This window comes from Sinocyclocheilus anshuiensis, unplaced genomic scaffold, assembly GCF_001515605.1.
Source record: "Sinocyclocheilus anshuiensis isolate Anshui unplaced genomic scaffold, SAMN03320099.WGS_v1.1 scaffold836, whole genome shotgun sequence".
Classification (NCBI taxonomy): Eukaryota; Metazoa; Chordata; class Actinopteri; order Cypriniformes; family Cyprinidae; genus Sinocyclocheilus; species Sinocyclocheilus anshuiensis.
In genome coordinates, this window is record NW_015551122.1 from 263179 (window position 1) to 286454 (window position 23276).

Below are 23276 nucleotides of genomic sequence, written 5' to 3' on the forward strand. Positions count from 1 at the left end.
CCTGGGGGTAAGCAGATAAACACCAACATTTCATTTTTGGGTGAACTATCCCTTTAAGGGATGCTTTATTCATGTGACTTAGACATGATATGCCTTCATTAAAAGACCTTAAGACACAAAAATTGGCACTTGTGCTTGACGCAGATGCGTCGCAAGAGTGAGCTGCTCGGCAAAAGCAATTTTAGCATAGACAAGCCGCAAAGACAAATGCATAACAATAAAACAGGCACATGAAACGTCACCAGTAGACCTGAAAATACAATATTATAATCTGCATGTGTGTGTAAATGAACACAGTGCTGCTATTCACTCAATTTGATGAACGTGATTTGATAAGATATATCGCAGTTTATTTTGATTAATTGCGCAACCCCACTTGTTTCATTTAATGTACACTGTAAAACTTTACTGTAAATTTACAGGTAATTTCTAACAGTATTGTACTGTATTTTAATAAAACTATCATACTGTATATTTAACAGAATGGCTGTAAATGTACAGCATTTTTCTGTTTTCAGCACGCAAAATTCGTAATACAGTATCAGGCTGTAAAGGCATTGCATTGTGGGATTGATTTCCTTCGCGCTCAATTTCTTTAAAATGTGAGCAGAGCCACATTTAATTTGTTAGTGGGATATTCTTATGAACACAATAGGCACAACGTTACACATGCAGACGCCAGTCGTTTGTGAATTTTAAAGTTTTAAACTTTGAGCAGTGAGTTCACTTTTTAATCTATAGCTGCCTGTGACGCTTAATTATAACTAACGTACAACTTTGTGAGACTATACCGACACGGCAATAAAATGAGAGGATGATGCAGCAAGAAGACGGGGAGAATAAATTGTGTCTGTGACGAAGAGAAATGAAGTTCGTAGCAGATGGATAATTGTTTGACTGAGCATTGACACGGTAAGACATTGTTTTATTCGATTGCATTTCTGAACTGTTTGCACGAGTGGGCTGATTTTGGGAATGATGGCGTTGTCATTCCACACCGACAAACGCTACCAAACAGACAGCACACGACACGCTCATAAAGTTTTTTTTGGATCGGTGTGTTAATCCTGTCATTTTCGAAGATTGAACATGAGAAATCGAAATTATAATGCCCGAAATGTGACGTGCTCTTTGCTGCTGTCTGTCGGCGCGTTGTGAATTTGCTTAGCCTGTAATTAACGTTAACCGTTACAAGTATGTTAAAATCCGAGTGAACAGTTCAGTCTGTTCTCAACTATTCACCAATTAACTTTGATATTTCTTTTAAAACGTAAACATGTATCATGCCATTCGCACGACCTGCATCTGATTTTCGATTCATTTTTATTTCAGGCCGAGTAATCTGATGAAGATTGACTGAGTGCTAACGTAAGTTCACCATAAATAGCCTTACAGTTATAATTCACTTGTTAACAGAAATTATGTGGTGCCAGTTCTGTGATAGTGCATTTGAATCGGTTTTATCATACTGCCAGCACATGAAAATACATAGTCATGTTCCTAATGCTAATTTGACATGTGGTATTCCCAGTTGCTCCAGAAGATTCAAAAAGTTTGCTGCTTTTAAGGCTCATATATTCAGGTATCACAAAAAGAGGGACACAAAGACGTCTGCTGAGCAGTTAATAAGTGATGCTTACACTTTAGTCTGTGACATTGGTGTGTGTCAGGAAAGATGTAGTGATTTGAAAAACTTCATTTTACACCTGAAGTCTCATATCAAAGAAGGCACCAGAATGCCTTGCCCATTTAAGTGTAATAAAAGCTTTTCTGTAGCATCAACACTGACCTCACATTTATCCAGGTATCACCGCAACTCTTCAGCAGATAGGCTTCGTCATAATATACTACATGTGAACTTTCCAGTGCAGAGGCCACGTGGTGAGGAATGCAATGTGGCTGAACACTCAAATGCACTGTCTGATTTGTTTAATGATTGTGGTGATGGTGAAGAGCAGTTGGATATTGCACTATTGCCAGATAATGCAAATGAATCACTTTTTTTGAAGAATATGGCACTGTTTTACCTCAAGTTGCAGGCAAAGCATGTTCTCCCATCATCTGTAATCATATGGCTGTACAAGTTGGCAGCCTACTCTTCCACCTGGTAAAAGTTACGAAAGTCTTGAAGTTAAGCGTCAAAAGATGGAGGAGATACATCGTCACGAGGGAATCTCTGGAGCACAAAGAGGGGACGTTTGTAAACTCATGGAGGAGACCTATTGCCTCCAGCGTCAGATGATCAATGAAATCCCATCCCCTACAATTGCAGATTTAAGAACCAAATGGCCGTATCTCTTCACACAAAGGCATATATATGGCCATTTTGAGATGCTTACTGACAAAAAAGAGCACAGACTTTTGGAATTGTCTATTCAGGAGGGTGGACCAAAAATTTGCCAGTTTTTTAAAGACAAACCAACTAATGAGGAAGTTCGGAATACACTCTCCAGTAGTGAAAATGATGTTGCTGCTATGGTCCTACAACTACTACTTGCACACTTCAAAGAGAAATTAGATGGTCTTATCCTTCAGACAGATGTAAGTAGAGATTATTTAACATGTCACATTCATTGCAGCATGTTTTATCTTTTGGTTCTGTTGATGACGGTTGTGCTGTTTTCTTTTACGTTTTTTCAGGAATTCGCAACACCTTCAGATGTCCAGCAATCTGTACCTTTGCCAGAGAGTCCACGCCTTATAATTCTTGGTAAGTAAACCTTAAAGCGATACTTCAGGCAGGAAACAAAATTACCCCATGTTTTCCAGATGCACTGTATGTTTAGTGGAATTGTGATTTTGAAGTTAAGCTGACTTAAAGGTTTAGTTCACCCAAAAATGAAAATTCTGTCATTAATTACTCACCCTCGTGTTGTTCGAAACCCGTAAGACCTTCGTTCATCTTCGGAACACAATTTAAGATATTTTTGATGAAATATGAGGGCTGTGAGGCAATATGTGGCATGACCCAGATCTGGCGTAATGACGTCCTCACGCCGGATCTGGGTCAGCGCTGCCACACGCTCGTGTCATGGTACTGTCGTGAACGCGCGTCCAAAGTGACGCAGTAGAGACGAAAATTTGGAATAAATATTTTTGTTTTCTTTGCACAAAAAAGTATTCTCGTAGCTTCGTAACAGTTGAACCACTGATGTCACACGGACTACTTTGTCGATCATCTTGGAACTTTTCTGGACCTTGAACGTGGTAGTTACCTTGCTGTCTATGGGAGGGTCAGAGATTCCTCATATTTCATCAAAAATATCTTAAATTGTGTTCCGAAGATGAACGAAGGTCTTACGGGTTTCGAACAACACGAGGGTGAGTAAATAATGCCAGAATTTTCATTTTTGGGTGAACTAACCCTTTAACTAACTTTAGCATTACCTCCATTTTACCAATGAAGCTGTTCCTTTAAATAGGAAAGAGCTCATTGCTACAAATGGAAATATACATTACGGTATTTCTTTGTTAAAGATGAACCCTAAGTGTTTGTTTGGCTAAAAGAAAATTAAGTAATGAACGATGTGAGTTCAACGTAACTGTTAAAAGAACTACAGTATAAAGTTTGTGCAGGAAAGTCCTATGTATAAACAACTAAATAACATCACAGAAAAAGACACCGTAGGTTTTTCAAATGTTTTATTAATCTCTTTTTTTTTTTTCATTTTCAGGTCAGTCTCTAAGCAACCAGCGGTGGATGTTGAGCGTGGAAGGGCAGGTTGTGTGTGAAGGAGAGCAGCCCAACATTGTATCTGGTCTTGCAGCACTGTTGGCCTCATTCTACAATTTTAACCTCCAGTATCAGGAAGAGACAGCATGCACCCTTGAGTTTGTTCAGAGGTTAGACACTTACGCACTTGCCACTCGTATACACCAAAACCATTTTCCATTTTCAGAGGTTTACACCCACCTGACTTTATATGAATCGTGTTGCTTTCATGGGCATCACTGAATGTTTCTATCTATTGTAATAGTTGTGTATGAGTCTCTTGATTGTCCTCAATTTAAACAGATACAAAATACAGTTACTGCTGGACATGAGTCAAATATCCAGAAATGCTGAAAAAGCAAAGATTCAGGAGGACCTGGATTATTTTTCTGAAGATCAGTGGACAGTTTAATGACTCAGGACAAACAAGAAACCCTTAAACAACTATGACAAAACATAAAAACTGTCATTGATTGTTCAGGTAACATCATACAGTATTAAGAATCGGGGGTGTAAACTTTTGACCTGGGCTATTTTTTAGAAATTATGTTATTATTCTTTGGTGTGAACTTTGTTAACCTTACTTCCGTGAAATAACTTGCTCAGGGCAGGACTAAATAAAAAAATAAACCTTAATTTAAAAAATTCCTCTTATTTTCCCCAAATGTTCAGCTTTTTCCAGATTCTGCAAGGCGGGTGTAGACTTTTGAGCAGCACTGTATGTTAAAATTAATTTAGTCACTAACCTTTTCTTTAGAGTATTCAGAAATGGCAGTATTCATTCACAAAGGTTTAATACAGTATTATCGCAGACGATATATATCGCACACCCCTATGATGAGTACATAAAATATTTCACATGTAATCTAACACAAAAGATTGAGGACACATGTTGTTGTGATCCAGTGCACAATACAGCTCAGATTTCCCCACAAAATCTGACAACAGCTGGAAGTGTAGAAAGCATCTCTGTCTGATATTTTGATATACTATACTTTTATGCTGTTTTCATTTTTGAGACCGCTTAATGTGGGTTGCAGCCCTAACATCCAGATTTCCATTTTGAACGGAAAGTTTTTTTTGTTTTTTTTTTGTTTTACAGAATGTTGATCTTCCCCAGTTAACAACTGTTTACACCAAATATTACAATTCAATTGCACTATTACTTAATGAATATTTCTTTGTTTTCCAAAATAACTGTGTAAAGAAATATTCATTGTGTAAAATAACAAGATGTCTTCAATTATTTATCACCACAACACACAAAATTTCATCACATTTTTATTCATGTTATGCAGCCTTGGTTGAGTACCTGAGAGTACACACAAGTATGTGATTTTTTAATAGCAGAATATAGTTTACAAAGACAAAATGCAAAGTTTTGTTTGGTTCCATGTTTTCTCAGTGGAGTGCGATGACTGTAGTATAAAATTGCGATTTCGGTGTCATAACTATATCCAAACAAATCCTTGAAACACATCTGGTTGAGAGAGAGAGATAGAAATAGGCATAAACATAATAGTAATTTTTGTTGTTTGTTTTCTGCCTTGTAGACGCTTTCTCGACATCAACCTAGAACATGGATCAAAAACCAAGAAAGGGAAGGTGACTTCAAAGAAGACTGGCCAAGTTGTGCAAAAAAAGAACACTACTGTGAACCCACAGGTTTCCTCTCTTCTGAGAAAACTTGCAGACTTCGAATGGAATTTCGTTTAGACACTTCCACTATCCACTGTAATTGGACTAAAAGGAAATAAGGTTCCTGCATTGTTAATAATGTGCTGTTAACTGTTAATTGCAATACAAAAGTACAGCTGGCATTTCTGCCAACATGTTTATGTAATGCATTTTTTTCCCTCCTGACTTTCTTTAACCTAGAACATGGATCAAAAACCAAGAAAGGGAAGGTGACTTCAAAGAAGACTGGCCAAGTTGTGCAAAAAAAGAACACTACTGTGAACCCATAGGTTTCCTCTCTTCTGAGAAAACTCGCAGACTTCGAATGGAATTTCGTTTAGACACTTCCACTATCCACTGTAATTGGACTAAAAGGAAATAAGGTTCCTGCATTGTTAATGATGTGCTGTTAACTGTTAATTGCAATACAAAAGTACAGCTGGCATTTCCGCCAACATGTTTATGTAATGCATTTTTTTCCCTCCTGACTTTTGCCAGTATTTTACTGTAAATTTACAGGGAAAAGTTTTACAGTGTAATATTTGATTTAATTATTAGCTTTTCATCAACTCATGAACCTCCTGCAGTTTCCTCACTAACCCTCAGGATTCACAAACTCTTGTTTGGCAAGGACTGCATTAGTGTTTGCCATTGATTTGGCCTTAGGCTTCGTGTATAATAATTACAAAACATGCAAACAGAATATATGATCACAACTGGCAGAGCAAAAGCACAAAAAAGTGTAAAATTGCACAAATGTACAGACTTCTTTGGTAATCTATGCATAAACAACAGTAGGACACATATTCCCCTACAGCAGTGGTCACCAACCTTTTTAGGCCCAAGATCCCTGACCTCGGCCTTTGTGAACGTGAACTGTGCATTTTCTTTTAGAATTCAAATAAGCTCTGGAGATTAGGAGTGCAGTGCACTACCCACGATTCCTCTGTGGTTCATCTTAAAATAGACCTCGGTTTTAATTGCTTTCAGGGTAGTGCATGCAGGGGCCATTTGAAGTAACTGCACGTTTGCTTGTGTGTTCCAGCTGCAGCTGTGTGAGTCGGTGAGAGAGTTTCTGTGTGTACAGGCCCAGAGAGAGAGAGAGAGAGAGGGGGGGAAAAGTGGAGCAACAGCCCTAGGGAAAGGAAAGAGAGCGAGCTGTGTCCAGATAAGGAGTGATTCATGAAAACGAGAAAGGTCTGGCTAAGAATGACCCGATCGACAGGGTCTGGCTCACGGGATCAATGTGTATTGCCTGTTGAGGCTGATACCTCCCACTAATCACGGTGTGACACTGGCGGTCAATAGTGTGGCCTCCTTTGCCGCCCACCGAGACCTCTTCCCATTCATACGCAGCATTGTTTTAATCACCAGTCCTGTTAATCTCATTTCTGCCCCCTCACTCATTCTCCATCTGTTCGTTTCTCACGGTACGCTCTGCTTCCTGTTCTGATGCATTTCTCTTTCACTCACCTTTTTCCTCTCTCTTTGCTCTTGTACAGACTTACATAAGGTGCTAATAGACTCGAGTGTGCAGCACTGCTCAGTGTTTCAGCCCAGTCCAGGCCCACTTTTGTGCTGCAGTAATGACAGCAGGCTCCTGCACGGCCATAAGCCGAGACTCTGGAAACGATTGGGCTTACTAATTATTATTGGGTTATGACTGTTTATCTCAGTGACATATCTATGTGAGTTTCTCCTTCTAATCTCATTACATTAAAACACTTGTTAGTGGTGTGAATTTACATGACTTTTTACAGATCAACACATGCACTCCGGTATTAGTGAGAACAAATGATCTTTGTTTACTTTTACTTATGGGAATTATTATTTTCTTTTAATTTATTCCAGTAAATATATGACTAATTAACTAATTAATAAAAAATGTATATAAGGAAACATCAGTGAAAGGTTTTAAATCTGAATATAATTTTGCTTTTTTATGCTAAACACAATTAAATATGCGACTGGTATAAAGAAGACTAATACAGTATATGCAAATATTTACAATGACATCACTGTTATATTTTGAATAACAAAACAAAAAGTCTAAATAGAGGTTGTACGTTAAACAGTTTGAACACTATTAACTGCAGAGTTAAAACTAATGGAGGAGAAAAAGATAAATAAATTGCATTTCCTGAAGGCAGCATTAAAATATTGTTAAATGTGTGTATTGAAGTTGAGGTTTTATAGGTTCTGTAAAAATGAAATGGTGCATCAGAGCTGCTTACACATCATTATGACGTGTGGTTTTCTGTCAGCTGTAAATGAGAATCAAGTCATATCAAATCAAGTCACCTTTTTTTTAATATAGCACTTCATACAATAGACGATTTTAAAGCAACTTCACAGTATTAAACAGGGAAGTAACGGAATCAGTGGTGCCAACTTCAAAATATAAGACAAATTAAATTCTGCTGTAAAGCAAGCTCTAAAATTACAATAGTGTCACAACACTATCTTTCCTGTGTAAATGTGGCTGTAGATGGTTAATTAGATACAAGAAAAAAAAAACTAATCACAAATCACACACCAATCAAAATTCAGTATAAAAATATTATAATGGAACCATCATTATGAAATTGTCCACACATTATTTGAATAAAATTAGCCTGTACATTAAGTGGTTTGGCTGAATTAATCTCAGTGATTTGGAACAAACCTTTGTCAGAATGTTTGAGGAATATCAATGCGTTGCATAATATACATCTACACTAGACAGTCAACGAAGACTCCTTCCTATTTTGGAAGAATTGTACAAAGTCTCATAGTAGATGTGCAATTCTTGCAGATCAGTCTCAAGGAGGAGGAACACGTCAGTGGGACTGTGGTGTAGTACGCAAAGCATGAATCATATTTTATAATGTAACTAGTGCAAGAGGGAATTGCAAGTAGCAAACAAATACAGCCATTCAGCTGTGAAGCAGGAAAGGATTGAATAGCTCAAAGCCTGTGCTGAAGCGTGACTAACAGACAGATGGGGCGGCAGACTCACAGTTTAAACTATGGAGAGCTGAGGCGTATGGAGCAGTTAAATCTGCGACAGACAAATGAATGGAGACACATTTCACCTAGACCATTAAAAGATACTACAGGCCTCTTTCCACCTGGATGCTCTGGTTTCCAATGTGATCACCCTACATGAAAAATATTATATGCAAAGATAACACACACACACACACACCGTCTGGTTCACTATCCTTGTGTGGACTCCCCATAGGCGTAGTGGTTTTTATACTGTACAAACTGTGTTTTTACAATCTAAAAAAAAAACTAATTCTGTATGATTTATAAGCTTCTGTACCAACGGGGACCTCAATTTAGGTCCCCACAGTGACACAAGACCCCATGAGTTGGTGTTTATTCAGGTTTAAGTCCCCACCAGTATAGAAAAACGTGCACACACACACACGCACGCACACACACATATATATATATATACATATATGGAAGAAAAAAACAAGGTAGCTAGTCTATTGTATTTCTGTACTTTGGAAACATTCCCACTGTAAAGAATGCTGATGACGATAAAAGGGAAGAAAGGTCAAATGTAAGCAAGGGTTTAGGTGGAGAAACAAGAGAAATGAGAGAATTAGTGGACTAATTCATGGGTTATTGTCAACATAATCTCACAGATCACAAGGTCTAACAAATTAACAGAATTTTGAAAAAAAAAAGCGTCCTCTAAACCTCTGTATTACACATTACATACATAGTTATAGTTGTATCATATGGTTAACTAAAACACATTGGTATTTATACCATCAAATGTGTCACCATATGTTGTGTGTGAACATAAAAATGACAATTAAAATCTACTGGAATAAAAGCATTTCTACATGGTGAATTTTAGTAAACCAAATAATTCTACACATGGTTAGTAATGCTATAATCAGTAATGCTATGATCAGAATACACAACTAGTACTGAACAATTGTAAATGGAGAAAAATGCTTTTTGCCCTCATACTGGTGTAGTTACAGAATCTACTAGAGGAAAACTTGACCAAGCTAAAAAACAAACAAACCTTGAGCCCTTAGGTGAAAATTGACTTATAAAAAATTGTTGGTGCAAGAATCTTTGACTAACATTATAAACTGACTTATACATGACTAAAAAAAAAAAAAAATCAATCAGGCCCCTGCCTGATAAATCGTGCCATAAGTCAGTCTCCCTACTCTTTCAAACTAAACGAGGAGTTAGAAATATAAACTTAAAAATATATGGTTTCTATACACAAAACAATCAAATCAATTGTTTTACACTTCTCCATCCTTTTTAATTATGATTATGTCATTCGCAATGCTTGACTGTGTTCTTTTACCTCACTGAAGCTGTTAAGCACACAGTCCGGTCTGGTCAGATACTTTGATTCAAATAAAAAGTGATTCACCTCATAGCTGGTTGGTTTGGTTCATGGCTTGTAACCACTTTAACAAAGACTTTTTGTTTTAAATACCTATGGGCATGATTGGGAAAAATACACTTTTGTATTAAATTCTATGAGTACAAAAATATATAGTCTAATATATAGACAGATAGATCATAGATAATTTGGCCCCTGAGTTAAGACTATTAGGTGTATACAAGATATATATAATAAAGCAAGCCAAAATCTTTTATTCAAAGCATGTTTACATATATATAAAGACTTCCTTAGAGTTTGCAGGTGAATCCCACACAATGCGGATATTTGAAAATCACTCAAATTCACACTCACACAGAAACACACACATCATATGTCAAACACTTCTTCAGGCTGATCTGCGCCCACTTACACGCTGTGCAAATGCAATGAAATACCTTTGGGCAATTACTGTGATATGTGCCCCCTCTCTCTCGCCCTCTATATTCCTCCTCACAATCCTCCTCTTCTCTGACTGTTCTTCCTCATTAGGTGCCTCATGCAGAGCATGCGTAACATTCCCTCCGTCACAATGGAAAGCAACACGTTTCTGTGTTTCTAGGAAATAACAGAAGCTGAAACAGCCCCTGCAAAACAGCTGTCAAACTCCCCTTTTCCTGGAAGCACGGGCTAAAAATAGAAAAAGTGGCACTTCGGGTGCATAATCTGGGAATGTGGGCATCAGTGTTGACTTTACAGTGATGTCTGGACAGGTAGTGCCAAGTAAATGTTTGACTTGAGGGCGCAAACATCGCCCCCCTTATGAGTCGCTGTTACCATGGCGTCCATTTGGAGCACAAACGGATCCATCCCAGCCCACTTACCAGACCCCAGCTACTGCGATAACAAGCCCTGCAGGCGGACAGCGCACATGCTCTAACTAATGCAAGCAGACACTCTCAGTAAACACGCAACTGAAAATAGCCCCTCTGTTTTCACTCATTCACACACATTAAAGATTGAAAGTGAACTATGGGAATTATTATTTTCTTTTAATTTATTCCAGTAAATATATGACTAATTAACTAATTAATAAAAAATGTATATAAGGAAACATCAGTGAAAGGTTTTAAATCTGAATATAATTTTGCTTTTTTATGCTAAACACAATTAAATATGCGACTGGTATAAAGAAGACTAATACAGTATATGCAAATATTTACAATGACATCACTGTTATATTTTGAATAACAAAACAAAAAGTCTAAATAGAGGTTGTACGTTAAACAGTTTGAACACTATTAACTGCAGAGTTAAAACTAATGGAGGAGAAAAAGATAAATAAATTGCATTTCCTGAAGGCAGCATTAAAATATTGTTAAATGTGTGTATTGAAGTTGAGGTTTTATAGGTTCTGTAAAAATGAAATGGTGCATCAGAGCTGCTTACACATCATTATGACGTGTGGTTTTCTGTCAGCTGTAAATGAGAATCAAGTCATATCAAATCAAGTCACCTTTTTTTTAATATAGCACTTCATACAATAGACGATTTTAAAGCAACTTCACAGTATTAAACAGGGAAGTAACGGAATCAGTGGTGCCAACTTCAAAATATAAGACAAATTAAATTCTGCTGTAAAGCAAGCTCTAAAATTACAATAGTGTCACAACACTATCTTTCCTGTGTAAATGTGGCTGTAGATGGTTAATTAGATACAAGAAAAAAAAAACTAATCACAAATCACACACCAATCAAAATTCAGTATAAAAATATTATAATGGAACCATCATTATGAAATTGTCCACACATTATTTGAATAAAATTAGCCTGTACATTAAGTGGTTTGGCTGAATTAATCTCAGTGATTTGGAACAAACCTTTGTCAGAATGTTTGAGGAATATCAATGCGTTGCATAATATACATCTACACTAGACAGTCAACGAAGACTCCTTCCTATTTTGGAAGAATTGTACAAAGTCTCAGAGTAGATGTGCAATTCTTGCAGATCAGTCTCAAGGAGGAGGAACACGTCAGTGGGACTGTGGTGTAGTACGCAAAGCATGAATCATATTTTATAATGTAACTAGTGCAAGAGGGAATTGCAAGTAGCAAACAAATACAGCCATTCAGCTGTGAAGCAGGAAAGGATTGAATAGCTCAAAGCCTGTGCTGAAGCGTGACTAACAGACAGATGGGGCGGCAGACTCACAGTTTAAACTATGGAGAGCTGAGGCGTATGGAGCAGTTAAATCTGCGACAGACAAATGAATGGAGACACATTTCACCTAGACCATTAAAAGATACTACAGGCCTCTTTCCACCTGGATGCTCTGGTTTCCAATGTGATCACCCTACATGAAAAATATTATATGCAAAGATAACACACACACACACACACCGTCTGGTTCACTATCCTTGTGTGGACTCCCCATAGGCGTAGTGGTTTTTATACTGTACAAACTGTGTTTTTACAATCTAAAAAAAAAACTAATTCTGTATGATTTATAAGCTTCTGTACCAACGGGGACCTCAATTTAGGTCCCCACAGTGACACAAGACCCCATGAGTTGGTGTTTATTCAGGTTTAAGTCCCCACCAGTATAGAAAAACGTGCACACACACACACGCACGCACACACACATATATATATATATACATATATGGAAGAAAAAAACAAGGTAGCTAGTCTATTGTATTTCTGTACTTTGGAAACATTCCCACTGTAAAGAATGCTGATGACGATAAAAGGGAAGAAAGGTCAAATGTAAGCAAGGGTTTAGGTGGAGAAACAAGAGAAATGAGAGAATTAGTGGACTAATTCATGGGTTATTGTCAACATAATCTCACAGATCACAAGGTCTAACAAATTAACAGAATTTTGAAAAAAAAAAAGCGTCCTCTAAACCTCTGTATTACACATTACATACATAGTTATAGTTGTATCATATGGTTAACTAAAACACATTGGTATTTATACCATCAAATGTGTCACCATATGTTGTGTGTGAACATAAAAATGACAATTAAAATCTACTGGAATAAAAGCATTTCTACATGGTGAATTTTAGTAAACCAAATAATTCTACACATGGTTAGTAATGCTATAATCAGTAATGCTATGATCAGAATACACAACTAGTACTGAACAATTGTAAATGGAGAAAAATGCTTTTTGCCCTCATACTGGTGTAGTTACAGAATCTACTAGAGGAAAACTTGACCAAGCTAAAAAACAAACAAACCTTGAGCCCTTAGGTGAAAATTGACTTATAAAAAATTGTTGGTGCAAGAATCTTTGACTAACATTATAAACTGACTTATACATGACTAAAAAAAAAAAAAAAATCAATCAGGCCCCTGACTGATAAATCGTGCCATAAGTCAGTCTCCCTACTCTTTCAAACTAAACGAGGAGTTAGAAATATAAACTTAAAAATATATGGTTTCTATACACAAAACAATCAAATCAATTGTTTTACACTTCTCCATCCTTTTTAATTATGATTATGTCATTCGCAATGCTTGACTGTGTTCTTTTACCTCACTGAAGCTGTTAAGCACACAGTCCGGTCTGGTCAGATACTTTGATTCAAATAAAAAGTGATTCACCTCATAGCTGGTTGGTTTGGTTCATGGCTTGTAACCACTTTAACAAAGACTTTTTGTTTTAAATACCTATGGGCATGATTGGGAAAAATACACTTTTGTATTAAATTCTATGAGTACAAAAATATATAGTCTAATATATAGACAGATAGATCATAGATAATTTGGCCCCTGAGTTAAGACTATTAGGTGTATACAAGATATATATAATAAAGCAAGCCAAAATCTTTTATTCAAAGCATGTTTACATATATATAAAGACTTCCTTAGAGTTTGCAGGTGAATCCCACACAATGCGGATATTTGAAAATCACTCAAATTCACACTCACACAGAAACACACACATCATATGTCAAACACTTCTTCAGGCTGATCTGCGCCCACTTACACGCTGTGCAAATGCAATGAAATACCTTTGGGCAATTACTGTGATATGTGCCCCCTCTCTCTCGCCCTCTATATTCCTCCTCACAATCCTCCTCTTCTCTGACTGTTCTTCCTCATTAGGTGCCTCATGCAGAGCATGCGTAACATTCCCTCCGTCACAATGGAAAGCAACACGTTTCTGTGTTTCTAGGAAATAACAGAAGCTGAAACAGCCCCTGCAAAACAGCTGTCAAACTCCCCTTTTCCTGGAAGCACGGGCTAAAAATAGAAAAAGTGGCACTTCGGGTGCATAATCTGGGAATGTGGGCATCAGTGTTGACTTTACAGTGATGTCTGGACAGGTAGTGCCAAGTAAATGTTTGACTTGAGGGCGCAAACATCGCCCCCCTTATGAGTCGCTGTTACCATGGCGTCCATTTGGAGCACAAACGGATCCATCCCAGCCCACTTACCAGACCCCAGCTACTGCGATAACAAGCCCTGCAGGCGGACAGCGCACATGCTCTAACTAATGCAAGCAGACACTCTCAGTAAACACGCAACTGAAAATAGCCCCTCTGTTTTCACTCATTCACACACATTAAAGATTGAAAGTGAACCGCAAAGATGAGATTGGTCCCTCCATCTCTGCTCCTCTCGGAGAGATTTCTTCTTGTAAGAATGTCCCTCTCACGCCACTGAAATCTCCTCACCACCCTTTGGTGATGCTTTTGCTTTCTGTTCACACTGATATACGTAGAGTTTAGCACTTCATTGTGATGAGTACAGATCAATATGAAGCCGTTTTCACCCACACTATTACAGTATAATGTTTTATAGTGATGCACCGAAATTTAAGCAATTGAAAATGAAAAATTAATTTTCGGTTACCGCAAAAACAGCTTTGGAGGGTCAAAATCATTGACCCTCCAATCAGTGTGGATAAGCTGAAACAGGTAAACGCTAAGAATCTTTCATTTGTAGTCTCTTTTGTTTTCTGTTGATGCATGAACAAAACATCAATATACAAAATAATCACAATACGTTTGGTGCTTATTGATGTAAAACAATTACAAATTCTGTCATTTTTATAACAAAATTCAAACAACAAATGTAGTTTTGGTGCTCTTTAAAGCATATGTGGAAATAAACAGTATAACTTACTGATATGAATCATGTCTCATGTAATCATGTTTCAACTGTGGAAAGATGGCAATAAAACCGCTTGTAAACAATGTCACATTACATTTACCTCAGAAAAGCAATTCAGTGTTTATAAACTCATTATCCAGCGAGAAAAAAACGACAGGAGCATTTACAGTTCTGCTCATAAGTTTACATACTGTTTACATAAGTTTCACAGAATATGCGAAAAGTTAATAATTTGTAACAAAATAACAGGGATCAAGAAAGTTGCATGTTATTTTTATTTAGTACTGTCCTGAATAAGCTACAACTATCACAAAACATAAAAACAGTTGTGGATCATCCAGGTAATGATAAAGAGTATTAAGATTCAAAGGTATGTAAACGTTTGAAATTAAAAATTCAGTATGAATTCAGTTAATATTTTGTTTTGTGGAGTATATCTAAACAACCATTATGTGAAATAGCATATTCAGGACAGTACTAAATAAAAAATAACATGCAATTTTCATGATCCCCCTTATGCACTTTACGTATGCTTTATATGTTTAAAAAAAAATGTGTCATGAAAAAGGTTTTATTACAGCCACTGTTTAAATCTTTATATTTTAACAACAAATTGGAGTAGAAAGATAATTATATCATTAAAAAGTTGAAATATAAAAACTGCCTTATGTAAATTTACAATTTAAATGTTTATATACAACTTAGTTTTTTGTGTGTTAATTATTAAATAAATTTGAGTAATTAATTGAATAATTGGTTTTGTTTTGTTTCAGTTTAATATACTGTAATTAGTCTAAAAGATCCTGTAAATACTTCAGCTTGGTTCAAAATACATAAGACTTATACTAATTGTGCTATAAATGTATATTGTGCACAGAATAAAAAATCTGTATATGAATAGAATATCTGTAAGATTTATTATTTTTGACAATATAATACAAAAAACATAGCAATTGTATTGCTTGATGCATTGCACTCAACTTGATTTCCTTGTTACAAATCAACAGTCAGCATCCATATTTGATTGGACTGCCAAGTGTGAAGCCGTTTAGTAATATAGATTGTAATATTTGTTTGGGATTTCACTTCAGATTTCAGATTATCATTTTTTTTCATAACTTTCTTTCTTTCCTTCCTTATTTAGTTTTGCCCTATTGTGGATAATATGATTTAGGATGTTCTATATGTCTGAATTATTGGGTTAATTATGAGCAACAATGAACAAAAGTGTGATACTTAATCTTTTTTTTTCTAATACTGTAACATGTATGTCTTGTGTTTCCGTTGTTTCTTTCATTTGACAGTTTTCAGTTTGTCTAGTTAATTGATTAGTTCCCACCTGTTTCTGTTCTCCCTCGTTACACATTGCTATTTAAGCCATGTTTTCTGAGCTTTGTGTCCGGTATTGTGTGTTGTATGGTTGTGTTCCCAGAAGTTATCTCCTAGCGTTTCCTCTGTTTAAATAAAATAGTGTGTTTTTGAATTCTCCTTGTGCTTGCGTGTTCAACACGTTACATAATACTGGACCTAGATCAGATTATTGCTGCGTTTTTCTTTCTTTTTGTTTTTGTTCTTTTCCCTCTTCTCACGGATGGACCTGCCCTTCGTCCAGCTCCTCTGCCTGGAGCAAGGAAACCCCTCCCTCGAGGACCACACGAGAGACTTTATCGAACTGGCATATCTAACCAACTTCCCGGACTGCTTGCTTTGTATTTTTTACAAAGTCAGCCTCAGCGAGTGGTCCCGAGCAAGCCTGCCCATATCTGGTCCAGGAGGGAGTTTCACCGCATTTGTGGAGTGGGTGCTGGAGAATAATGGACTATATTTCTTTGACTGTCCCGCTGAGGAGGACATTTCCAGCCCCACTCCCGATCCAGAGCCCAGCCAGCCACCTTCCCCGCGCTGCACGGAGCTGATGCCTGAGCCCACCACAGACATGGAGCCTGCGCCTGACGTGATTACAGAACCAGAAATAATCACTGAGCCAAGCATCGCCCTGAGCCTGAGCCCGATCACACGTCTGACCAGGTGCGTGAGCCAGCAACATTAGCCATGCAACTGGCCTCTGGAAACTATTTAGAGAAAATCATGGACATTTTTACGGAGGATTTAATTGATTGGTTTGGGGAGGTAATACACTATGTTCCTGTGTCTCCTGAGTCTCCTACGTTTCTTGAGTCTCCACTGGTTTCGCCCAGTTCTGAATCTCCTGGGTCTCCTGAGCTTCCTGTGTCTCTGGAGTTCCCATCCAGCCTCCCTCTCCCTACTCCTCTCTTAAAATCAGCCAGTTCCTCAGCCCTGTCTCCGCTGGTTCCTGTCAGTCCCTCAGCTCACCCTCAGTCAGCACCATCCGGGTGCTCTGATTCACCTCGGGCCTTCCAGTCTCCAGCCCTACCTAGGCGTGAGTATCCCAGCCTCTGAGTCCTGGACTTCACCTCAGCCCTCTAACCCAACGGCTCCGTCTTGGCTCCTTGATCCCTCGTCTCCACCGTGGCCCATCATCCCACTCGCTCCACCGGGCTCACTCGTCCCTCTGGCTCTGCCTTGGTCAGTCATTGACCTTCCTCCACTACAGGATTCCACTCCTCCGGCTTCGCCTCATCCCTCCATCCCTCTGGCTCCGTCTGGCTTGTCCTTCCTTCCGGCTCCACCGCTGTCCTCATTTGCTCCGGCTCCGCCGCGGTCTTCAGGGTCCCCCTCAGTTGCTTGAGCCGTCAGTTCCACAATGGCCCTCCGGGCCTGTGGTGTCACCGTATCTGCTTGGCTCCACCTGGGTCTCCACCTCCAGTGGCTCTGTCTCCATCGCTCGTCCCCATGGTGTTGTCAAGGTCTTCTCCACCATGGCTCCGCCCTGGGGCCTCATCCTGGCTGGCCTCTTGACCAACATCTGGCAGGGGGAAACTGTAACATGTATGTCTTGTGTTTCCAATCTTTCATTTGACATAGTTTTCTGATAGTTTGTCTAGTTAATTGATTAGTTCCCATCTGTTTCTGTTCTCCCTCATTACACCTTGTTATTTAAGCCCTGTGTTTTCTGAGCTCTGTGTCCAGTATTATTTGTATGGTTGTGTTGAGCGCGTTCCCAGAAGTTATTTCCTAGCATTTCCTCTGTTTAAATAAAATAGTGTGTTTTTTTAATGATTTGTTTTTATGTTCCTTGTGCTTGCGTGTTCAACACATTACAAATACAAATGTCTTCAGTTCTCTCTCTCTCTCTTTCAAAATATAATTGAAAAAGTATTTGGCTACATAGTACAGAGATTTTTTTTCTTTCTTTTTTTACTTTTGTTGATGTTGGTGGGGACAGAGTGGAGTTTATTTATTTGCATAGAGTTTAAGTTAAGTCATATTAGATCAGTGTCTGTTATGAAGTATGTAAACTTTGGGCTAACCTTGACCAAGAATAACCTTATTCATCCATATATTCTGAATGAAATAAAAAATAAAAAATAATATGAATGGGAACAGACCACCCCCAGGTATCAGACCACTGTTTGAAATTTGTTTATTGTTAAATATTGTGTACTTTTTCACACTGTTTTTTAATTGAATTATATATGCAGTATGTAGTACACAAGTATTCCATTCTGTACACAGGTTATGCTTATTTTATTACCTGTGTGTTTGGTGAAAAAGCATGACCATTTTGCTCTTCTAGCGCAGTCTGTTAGAAGTATAAAATGGAGCGCAATACAATTATTTTCCTTTGCCAGGGACCGTGGCAGTTCACTGAAGGAAACGCTATTTGAATTCTTTCCGGCGAGTCACAGTTCTGTGAGCCAGCTCTTGACAGGTCAAGGCTGCTCGTGGGTTGGAAAAAAAATGCCCCAAATGCCAAAATTGATTTTGCATTCCTTTCAATGCACACACATCTGCATCTGAATGTCTTTGGTGAGTCACGGTATTTCATTATGGGGGACTCCAGGCCATAACCAAGTTGTTTTGCACTCATTGCAGTTATTGCTACAGATCATCTGCCTTTGATCAAATGCATCATTGGCAGCACTCTTGAAAAATGGCAAAGATATTGTGTGGCAGTAGTCAAAAATTGGATTAGTAACTGCTGTCACTATTTTACCAGTTTTTATCAATATTACCTATCATCGCTGATGTAAACCTCCTGTGGCAAGCGATTGTCCATAACAAACCATATGTAGTGTTTCTATGAGGCATATGACAAAGGAACATGAATCTGAAGGGCCTCTTAGGAACTCACGGCAGTGAGTGGAAACTTGGCCCCAGAGCCTCGGAGCCGGACCCCCATGTATCAGAAAGACAACGCGATCTGGTAAGAGTCAAAAGAGGGCTGAATTCTGAGACAATATTGCTGCTATTTTGTACCATATGCCTAGGTGCTTATCTTGTAATTTTCACAGAATGGTAGTTATTTGTTTTAGAGATACTGCAAATATTCTAGAAAATACCCACACCAAAAAAGTAAAGTAAAATAAAAAAATAATAAATAAATAAATAATCAATCAATCAATCAATCAATCAAAACAAAACAAAACAAGGATGGTAAAATAAATACATAAACAAATATATAATAATAATAATAATAAAAACATTTCACTGGTTTTTGGCATTCACCAGACCTGATTAACATCAAATTTTGAATCAGCTATAAATTTATAAAAAGTGTTAATGCATATATATTCTTAGAATAAGAACTAAATAGCAAGAACTAAATGCATCAGTAAATTATAGAGAAAGACCATCTTTATAGCTTATTTGTTAATAAAAATAAAATCCAGAAGGGACCTTTAACACAAGTACAAAATCTAACATTTTGAAATTTTGTGAAATCTGTTGCACTTTTGTGTGGTACATATTGTGTTTTACGTCTCACGCTGTATTTTATGTGTGTGTGTGTGTGTGTGTGTGTGTGTTTGTATATATGTATACACACACACACACACACACACACACACACACTATATTAACATTTGCATACAGTACAGTATGTCTCACAGATGTTTTGTTGTGTTTTATAATACAACAGTGGTATTTTACTATACTTACTGAGCTTTGATTATTCATTTCAACCAGACAAACAGTGCAACAGATTTCACTTTTGTAAAAAGTCCCATCTGGATTTTATTTAATAAATAAATCGTATTGACCCGAATATAAGACGATGTTTTTTTTCTTGGAAATACATCTGAAAAAACGCGGTCGTCTTATACTCAGGGTCTAGACTTTGACATGTCAATAATACACCCACAACAATAGGTGGCGCCAAATATGCATAAAACGAGTGTGCCATGAAATACGTAATGTAATGTGTGTTGTAAAGATCGCGAGTAAAAACAAAAGAAAAAGAAAAGCTTACAGCTGCATGAGTCGTGACTGTCACGTTAGCCTGATGGGACCAAACTCTCTTTGTGATTTTAAAATGTAAGACAGTACCCAGATTTGAAGACGACAGTAAGATTTAACTTCTACTGTTAATAAGATTTTGGTAGGCTACTATTAGATGGATAGCCTAAATGTCCTAATTCAGATGGGCTACCTGTTTTTTTTATCAAAAAGTGTATAAAGGGGGGTCGTCTTATAATCAGGGTCGTCTTATATTTGGGCCGATACGGTAGCTGTATCATAGCGTAGATACTAAACATTTTTGTGTGCACAGGTGTGATGGTGCTCTTGTAAAAGTTCAAATTATTCCAAAGAGTGTTTAAAAATCAAGTCGACCAGAATAAAACAATTTTAATGTCAATATTTTTTACTTTCTGAAGAAAGTTTTTACAGTGTTTGTCGATGCAAAGCTCAACAATGCTGCAACAGTGCTTCTCGTTCTGTTCATATGCAGTTGCTAAGTTGTTCTTAGTGGTTTTCAGCACACTGGTTGCTAGGTTCAGAATGATTGCTTAAGCGTTGCTACGTAGTCACTTACTTTGGCCACAAAATTAGAGCTGCTAATATTCAGTTTTTTTTTTTTTTTACATCCACAGTTAAAAAGTCTGATAATTTACAAAAAATAATAACACACCTCTCCTTAACAAGCTTCACAATTTTAGATTCATATCCATAATGTTCGTATCCATAGCAAAAATATGCAAATGTCCAAATAACTAACCCTGTGCATGAGCAACAGTAAACTCGGTAAATGCATTACAAGCATTAAATGTAATGACATTCATTACATTTGTTTCCTCTTTTATCTAAAGTGTACACATTTCTCTTTTATTTTTTCACATATAGAGGTATTCTAGCAAAACTACTGAGCGAGTGAGAGAGACAAGAAGAATATTTAGCTCTAAAATCCAGTTTCACTATTCTGAAGTGGTCATATGTAAAGCTCTTACATTTTGCAGCAGTTTTAGCAGTCAGGCTGGCGCCAGAAATAACTCCCACAGATTTCAGGGCTCAGAGAGAGCCGCTATAACACCTGGACTTCTGTATGCAATACATTGACTAGCTCCCACAGATTTCAGGGCTCAGAGAGAGCCGCTATAACGCCTGGACTTCTGTATGCAATACATTGACTAGCTGAATAAAATAAGGCAATAAATCAAACATGTAACAGGGACCAAATGCCCTCAGGCAGAAATATTTTTTACACATAATATTCATGAAGCTCATAGGCTAATAAAGTGTGCAAAGGGTCTCTCAGGCCATGAGCTCATCTGATTTCCATGATAGGGAACTCAGTGTGCAGGGAGGAATTCCTTTTGGCTGATCTGTCCATCCAGAATAGCAAGATGTGCCTTTTTTTCCAAATCAAACTGAGCCTGGTTTCTCTCAAGGTTTTTTTTTCTCCATTTCTGTCACCGATGGAGTTTTGGTTCCTTGCCACTGTTGCCTTTGGCTTGCTTAGTTGGGGACACAATTTCTGGCAACATTGTTGACTTGACTGCACAGACACTATTTGAAGAGAACTGAACTGAGCTGGATGATGACATCACTGAATCAACAATGAACTGACTTTAACTGATAAACTGACTGTTTTCTAATGTCCTCTTGCATTATCGGCACACTGCCATGCTGAACGCATCTGTAATTAAAACAAATTCAATAGATGTCATCAATCATGAATGTTTTCTGATGACAGGTACTTGTTGTGTCAGCGTATTGAGATGTAATTAGTGTGATGGTAATCATGGACTATATTGAGAGCCTAAATGACAGAGCCTAAATGACAGATTACGGATTTAGAGAGTCACTGACTGTATCTGCAGGAGAATCTAGAGCACCGACTGCTTCAGTCAAATTTTTGTTTTTATTTATTTTACTTTATTTTTTTCCTTTAGAAAGCAAATGTACTGTGACAGCTTTGCTACCTCGGGATATTATGTCACATTTTGAGTGTTATGTAGTCTGTGTGTTAGGGCTACAGCTGTGGCAGCTGGTCAAATAATAATAATAATAATAATAATATTAATAATAATAGTTGGAAATGCATATTTCTGAATATGTAAATGCTTCTGACATTCCTGAGTTAAGTTGTCATAAATGCTATGTAGTCATATAATTAGACAGCATTTAAATAGAAGAAATTTTTCTTCTTGAAGCATCAGAGGACAACCAACTTCCAGTTGGAATTCTTGTTCCCCCTACTGTTCTCCATTCTTCTGACATGAATGTGGATAGTTTCAAATTTCCAATGTGCAATGACACCTTCCGGGACATCACCATACCCGTAGGGACTGTGATTGCTAAAGTGTCCCCCACCGTCATGGTCACAGTACCGCAGGGAGTTCAGACTGCTTCCAAAATATTAGATCCAAAACTCTTTCCCCTGGTTTCACTGACAAGGCTTAAGCCTAGTCCCAGACTAAAATGCATGTCTGTTCTGTTTTAACTGTAAGAAACGTGCACTGATATATAGGTTAAAATCGGTTAGTACTATTGATTTGTCTCAAGATGCACACCAGTAATGTTTTCTGTAACAGAATGGGATGTGGGGAAAGCTAATGATGTGAAACATACCATAACACTAAACTATTACCAACCCTTTTGGGAGCGGCCTAGAAGAATTGAACCTGCAGACATTGATGATGTCAGGCAACATTTGAAAGATCTCCTGGTTGCAGGTATCATAACTGAATCTAAAAGTCTGTATGCTTCACCAGTAGTCATTGCCAGGAAAAAGAATGGAGCCATTCGAATGTATCGGAATCTAAATGCCAGAACCATCCCAGACCAATATACCACCCCTAGGGTAGAGGACGCTTTAGACTGTCAAGGAGTAAGTGGCTTTCTGTCTTAGACTTACATAGTGGATATTACCAAATTAAAATGGCTGAAGAGGACAAAGAAATTACAGCATTCATCTGTCCTCTGGGCTTCTACCAATTTGAATGTATGCCACAGGGTGTGACTGGGCTCCAGCCACATTTCAACGATTAATGGACAAAACTGTTGGAGACATGCGTCTCCTACAAGTTACTGCATACTTGGATGACATT

General features: G+C 37.7%; 1 protein-coding gene and 1 long non-coding RNA gene across 3 annotated transcripts in view; one reads left to right on the forward strand and one right to left on the reverse strand.

Moving 5' to 3' along the window:
- LOC107663109 (neuroligin-3-like) overlaps nucleotides 1–23276 on the reverse strand; it is a 184438-nt gene that overhangs the window by 45720 nt on the left and 115442 nt on the right. The window lies entirely within an intron of this gene.
- LOC107663110 (uncharacterized) lies at nucleotides 2473–3762 on the forward strand. Its single transcript, XR_001631290.1, has 3 exons — nucleotides 2473–2541; nucleotides 2641–2710; nucleotides 3675–3762. It is a non-coding gene; the product is annotated as an uncharacterized LOC107663110 (long non-coding RNA).